We start from the raw sequence: 7,594 nt of genomic DNA on the forward strand, positions 1-7,594 counted from the left end.
TTAATATATATATATATATATTAAATATAGTTATATGCAGGGCGGGGCCCCTAGGATATGTATATTGAACCCTTACCCGCCCTGTGACCCTGGTACAAAATTTGTATTCATGTCCGCCCCAATGGTATAACAAGTGCTCCCATATCCATTATTAATAGGACGAGATGAGACAGAACCCCGACAGGGCGGTAAAAATTGACATCCCTGTCTACGTTCAACAAGCAGAGCAGACCCATTTTAACATGAAACACATTACTTTGGTGCCACAAGGCAGGTCTACTTTTAACAAGCCGTCATTGACTTCTGTCAGTTATGAGAACACTTTATTAAATTATTCTTTCTCTTTATTTATTTAATTTATTATCGAATGTAACTAGGAGAGCTGCGTCGCTTGCTCGCTTCCGTGTCATTCAAGTTGGTTCGTGATACTACTGCTCCTTCCGTCCTTATTTAATCGTTCAGCTCGTAAATTATGATTTATAATTATGTGAGTAATAATTTACAAAATGAATAATTAAATAAAAACGGAGGGAGTATTGTATAGGAGTAATTTTGTTCAAAATATACTCAGAGAAATTTCAAAAACGAATCTTTTCTGTGAAATAAAGTGAATGCATGTGTATGGTGTGTGTAAATTTTTTCCCCATCAATAATAACAAAAAAATACACAAATATATTCTTTTCTTCAAATTACCATTAGTACAGGCTTTGTTAATAAATTAGAAAATAAAAAAAATAAAAATTTTAAAGCTTGCTAGGAGTTTGATTAGATAGAAAAGGAAAAATTTTTAAAAATTAAAGATTCTCATAAGTATCTATTTTCCTCCAAACGTTTCTTGTATAAAACACGAATTTTTTTTATTTTCATGTGAAAGCAACATCTTTTTATTTTGTGTTCCTATATTATTCAACAACTTTAAGAATTGCAGTCCAATAACAAGTTTATTATTTATATTTTTTTGTGGCCAAAAAAAAAAAAAAAAAAACTTGACTTTCATTTTTTACTTGTTTTCCATCATATATGAATGAAATAAATAGTAATTTATTAGGTCTAAATTAATTGAAAATTCCATCATTTTTTTTTTATATACATATTATTAATTAATTTTTTTATTTTATCATTTTTATAAAATAAGAACAATTTAGATATTTAAACTATAACATGATAATTTCTTATAATTTTTTTAGATAAATTTTTATCTTAACCTAAATTAATTATTTTTTTTCTTTTTCTTTTTCTTTTTTTCATTCACTTCACATTTCATTTCATTTCATTTCATTTCTTATTATTTACATCTAACCAAGTGTAGCCAAAGAAAAATAATGTAAGTCCCATTTCATGTTGACCAACCATATTTAGTTTATTGAAAGCGACGTCAAGATGAAGTACTAGGATTGATATGTGGTGGCCGGAGGGAATGAATTCTTGCGCCCTTACACTGATCAATTAATAAGAAGATAAAAATACTTTTTAGAGCAGTTGAAAATCTTGTAGCTATACAATATTTTTGTAACTTTGTTTGTAGCTATAATATATAATGGGATTTGAAAATGATGTTAACTCTGTGATAGGTCCTTAAAACTCATCAGAGACACTGGCTGTAGCCTAACAAGGTCACATGACTTTGAGACCGGACTGAGAATTAAAATCATCTCCAAAACACTCAAATCTAATTATATCCCATGGTGCAGACTCAACTATATTTTCTTTGAAATTTCACCACACCGGGTTAAAATCAAAATGTAAAATCACATCATCATGATAAGCGTCACACACACACACATATATATATACATATATATATGGAATTAAATATTGCACATAAAAGTGGCAGCAAATACTGTATAACTATAAACTAACCTTTCATTTAGGGAAAAAAAAAAAAAAAAAAAAAAAACTATAAACTAACCTTCTACTCCGTCGATGTTGAAAAAGCAGGATATGACTCCTTTTGATCTCTGGTAGTCTATTGATGATTTCTTGACGAACCATGTAACCAACAACACTCTCCTCTCTAATCTCGTCACCTCTCTCCAAATCATATTCCATTATTCTAACTTAATTCGAAGAAGAAATAAAACTCAATATAGCCAACTTCACTCTCATTTCTCGAACGTAGCTAGTGTGTGTGTTTATATAGAGTATCAGATTCACCACCTAGACTCTTATTTGTCGTATTTTAAAAAAGCCAATTAACTATTAATAGCAATAAAAACAGTAATAATAAAACAAATAAAAAAATAAATGTATTTGAAAGATTTGGATATGTCAAGTCTTCACAGCCATGACGAATTAATTAAGTGAATGAATAATGGCGTGAGGAAGATGATTTTGGGGAAGCCAGCACCTCCACAGAGTAGCCCAATATATTGTTCCCACGTCAGTCATTTTTGAATGATTTAGGTTATTTACAGTTACCGGCTGTCGCTGAGGTGTCCCCACATGTTGCCTTCACCGGGAAACCTAACCAGCCGGTTTCAACCTTGTGGTCCTTGACACCTTGTTGTAGTTAGCTTTATGTCACGGCCTAGAGATTTGGCGCAGCGGCGCGGCCCGTGTGACACTAAAATATTGCTTTAGCTTGCGCAAGCGTCCTGGTCAGCCAACACGACTTGCCCTTCAAAGGATACATGCTGACTGGTTTCGGCCTGCCTTAGCCTCATCAGGAGAACGGCTCCAGCTCCCGACTAGTTTATGCAAGGATAGCCAACTCCCTTCTTCATAGTCAAGTCCACGACCAGCGACAAGCTCCTCGCACTCAACCGAGTCTACCTGAAACCATCCTATGCTCCGGCACGCCCATTCCCTGGAATCATTTCCAGTCAAACTCTACTCTTTACCAACCAGCATGCGTGTCTTCCATACTCCAAGCGTTTTAGAAATCACTTCGTGACATTTAGTTATAAATCCTTCATATTATCGATTGTTTAGAAATAAATAATGTAGGTGCCACCACATGGTATGACGGTTGGGACGGATATGGGACGACTTTTAACCCAAAAAAAAAAAAAAAATCATATCGTGGGATAATAATAAAATATTTTTATACTTTGGGGGTAGGGGAATTTAAATTTTATAGACATATATAAATAAAAAAATAAAATTAGTAGGTATAAAATGCAAAAAGAAAAAATTTCAATGGGGGCAATTGCCTCCATTGCGGGTCGTGATGATGGTATGACATTGTGCACATGAATTTGTACAATAATGTGAGATTGTGTACTCATAGTGTGTAAGTTTAATTTCAATGGGGGCAATTGCCTCCATTGCGGGTCGTGATGATGGTATGACATTGTGCACATGAATTTGTACAATAATGTGAGATTGTGTACTCATAGTGTGTAAGTTTACTTTGAGTCAAGGTTTGCATTGTTTTGCTTTTAAATTTTATTCCAAAATATATTTCTCATTTTTTAGTGTACAAATTTTATATGCATAATAGTTTCTCTTTCTACAATGAAAAATCAACTCATTTCTCTTTCAGATCGCACTGTCCAAAAATCGCCTCAATCAACTCATTTTACAATTGACTTTATTACCCACGAAAAATGAAGAATTATTTAATTTTTATTTGGGTATTTGTCCCCGTTTATATTTTTACCATTCATACTCAAAGCTGTGTGGTTCTCACGATTCTCTCTTCACCCGTCTGTCTACGTAGACGTAATTCAGTACCAACTTTTCTTTCCTTTTACCTACTCCATGATGCGAGCTTGACTTTGTTTGTGGACCGAGAGATGTAACCTGTGCTCTGTGTAACATTATATTGGTAGCAAATTGATAATCATTGCAGAGGGGAGTGCTCTGTTTTGTTGTTTTTGGGCACCGTTTTTTATCCTTAGCCTTGTACATTTTACACTTAATTTATACAATACTTAACTTCCGGAAAAAAAAAAAATGATAATCAAATTATTATCATAATGGATATACAAAACATGTGATGGTTTATTTTTTATAAATTTAATAAAAAAAGTTAAATCAGTAATATTACAATATATATATATATATATATATATATATACACATATATATTTCAAATAAGACATTTATTTTAGGATAATAAAAAAAATAAATAAAAGGTGAAATTTTTTTTTAGACGAAGTAAATATATGCCACGTGTAATGCTGACCAACCATATTTGGCTTCGGGCTTACTTAATACTGGTGGGTCCTTAATTTAGACTTAAGAATTCAGTGGCTCTTTAATGACCCCGTGGAGTCCTCAACTTTTCTTAAAAACTAATGAATTAACTTGTTTATTAAATGACTCATTTAATTTTTTACATAATTTAATAAATTATTTAAATCTAGTGATTAAATTCAAGGAGTTCAGATCTCTTATTATGAAAAGCTCTTACGATAGAATTACTTGAACTCTTTTTGAGAAATGCTTTTAAATCTTAAGAGAGCTTGCTCTTAAAAAGAGTCGCCGGAGATAATTTTTTGAGATTTACAAAAATTCAAATGAATTATTTAATACATTTTTCAATTCAATGATTAAAATGAAGAACTTGCAGTGAGAGAACTCTCTTAAGAGTATTACTATTTTTTTTTAATTGTTATTATTTTTCTTAATTTTGTTTATTTATTTATGGATGCAATTTGTAGGGATACCTCTCACTTCAAGTCCAGCTTTATTTGTTATTCATAAGATAAATTCAAAAATTAAAAAACTAGTCATAAAAGACAATTTTCTAAAACTAAACTCTCTTTTAATTGAATTTTCAAAAAACAATTCTCAGGAAATATCAACCAAGCATATTTTTATATAATTTTTGTATTTTCAATTTTCAAAAAGCAAAAAACTATTCTTAAAAAGTTGAACAAAGCATTTTCAGGGGACGTACTTTAGTTAATTTCAAAGAAAGCGACTGTCGTTTTTCCTAAGTCCGTAAGTTAGAGAATGGGGATAGATTAGACACATATTTGTCAATTTATTGAAAAAGATATTCATAAATATGGGGGGGAGTTTAGATTGTGGATGATGCCTCGCTTGCATAAGTATCATGTATTGTAACATAGAAAATCAAATTAACTAGTTTTAACAAAAATTTAAAAGCAAGTTAAAAACTATGAAAGTGAGAAAAAAAAAAAAAAAAAAAAAATGATAATGAAAGTGTGTCTGGTTAGTTAAAAATGAGTGAAAATAAAAAATAGGGAGAGATAAGGCCCTCCTTATACCTCGTTTCTTATCTCTCAAAAAATGAGAAGGTGGGGAGAGAAATGATAATGTTTACATAATATTTTATAATTCAATCACATTTATTTAAAATGACATAATAGTAATTTGGTTGTTATCCTTTCTCTTATTTTCTCTCATCTATCATATCCATAAAAACACTATCATTTCTTTTATTTTTTACTCTATCTATTTAAACATAAATAAAAATTATTGCCATCATTTTTTTTTTCTTCTCATAATTAATACTATCCTTTTTCTTTTCTTTTTTTTTTTCTTTTTTTTTTTTTCTATGTATTGAAACAAATCCTAATATAAAGGCAAATTATCTCGAACTCCCTTAAAGTTTAGTTAAATTACTTACCAGTGAAACTATTTAAAAAGTGTATTATCTTTTGAGATTTTGCATCACTTTGACTACCTCTGATAAAAATGCAGGAAACATTAAACTTAAATATGAGCAATTTATTGAAGGTACTCAAATATCTGGCCTCGATAATTCAGAGCTGGTGAATCAACATGAGAAAGCATAGAAGCGACCGTTTTCTTCTCCCTTCTTTTTTCTTACTCCGTCATCTCGTCCTTATCCTCGTCAAAATGTTGGTGTCAAAAAAAGAAAAAGAAAAAAGAAAGATGATTCCCTCAGAACTGTAATTAGCAAACATGCTGCCATATCATAGAAAAATATACATGCAGAAAAAGGGTAACCAATTGTGTAAATTATTCCTGCTTTAAAGCACAAGTATGTCTACACACTGTTCATTGACAATACATGTTTTAGGTCTTGACTTAATAATTAACATTTCTGATAAAACAATATTCGTTACTGCAGGGTAACAAACAATACTTATATATATTTTTTAATATATATATATATATATATGTATTCGAATTGTTAAGCAATATTGTATATATGTACAAGAAATTTACAAGGCCAGTTTGGCCTAGGCAAGCCAAAAGATTGCGGTTGAACCAAAACAAGGCCCAAGGCCATGAACAGAATTAATGACACCCCAAAAACCAAATTTCAGTTACAACCATGGTTTCCATCAGTGAGGTATATGTTTTAAATAATAAATAACATGTAGAAATCAAAATTAATCATCAATTAAAGAGAGGTTTTGATATCATACCTGATTAGAAGATTAAACTTTTGATACCTTTTGGGAATTCCTTAGTGTCCGAGATCTGAAAAATTAGAGCGCTTTAGAGTTGTCGATACGATAAGTCTGAATAAAGTTTTAAAACCCTTATATATAACAACAATAAGGGGGAACGACTTCTCTACAAATAAGCATATCTAAATCTCCCTTCCTATCATGGAAACTAAGATATCAATAGTTAGAAATAAATCACACCAAATAAGTTGGAAAACCACAATCCAACGATATAAAACCATACTTCCAATTAGACCACCAAATTGTACAAACCTAATGCATCAAGTATCAATAATCACATTGCAATCCTACTTTAGAAAACGTAGTGCATAAGACCATAAAATAATTTTTATTATTTATATATATACATATAAACTCTAACAATCTCCCACTTGGTCTATGCACTCTAAGTTTTATAAAATGACATTGTGAATTGTAACACACTTTATAAAAGTCGAGTGACCACTCATTTTTATTTAGAAAACACAATTATCGAAATTGATGGATTGAAACTTTAGAACATTCTCCTCCATAAATTTCCTCAATAGTGGATCATGTATGCGTAGATAAGTAATATATCAGTCTAAACAGTTCCACGGTCTCAAAACCAATTCCATCTAGGATTCAAACAAATATAGTGGTTTTTACTGTATTTCATGAGATATGCAAAATGCATGTGGTTTAAACGCACACCTTACTATATGTCCTGCTTCATACCATTGCGGTATGTCACTTGAACATATTATAACAAACCGCCAACCTTTTGTTCAATGTGAAGTTACCGATATAGAGCCAATCATATATCTAGCCCAAATTATCCTCATAGAGCGTTAACACTCCCACATACAAACTTTAGTAGTTATGTTTGGATTTACTAATGTGGTGCCAATTTCACATCTAGCCCAAACAATTTCATGAGTGAAATACTACTCTCAGACAACAAGAATAACACGTGCACATATCATATACAACAATGTAATAATAATAATGATGATGATGCATCATAACTTTATTTTCATGCAAATATCTGTCACCATAATGTAATGACCTGGTCATTTTCCTTCCTTTCTTTTTTCTCAAATTTTTTACGGATAAATTTTTTCGTTGATTTTTCCTTTCTGAGTACGGTTATTTATCACTTGGTGTCGTCTTGAGCCATCGAAAATGGTTTCCAAGACTTTTTCCCTTGAATTGACAACTTCTTTAAAGGACTACGTCATTTCACATTTTTCGTTTTTCGACACTATTCACTTTTCGT

Source organism: Cornus florida, unplaced genomic scaffold (assembly GCF_030987335.1).
Source record: "Cornus florida cultivar Cherokee Brave unplaced genomic scaffold, ASM3098733v1 CherokeeBrave_3.0.0_Hap2_Chr03, whole genome shotgun sequence".
Lineage (NCBI taxonomy): Eukaryota > Viridiplantae > Streptophyta > Magnoliopsida > Cornales > Cornaceae > Cornus > Cornus florida.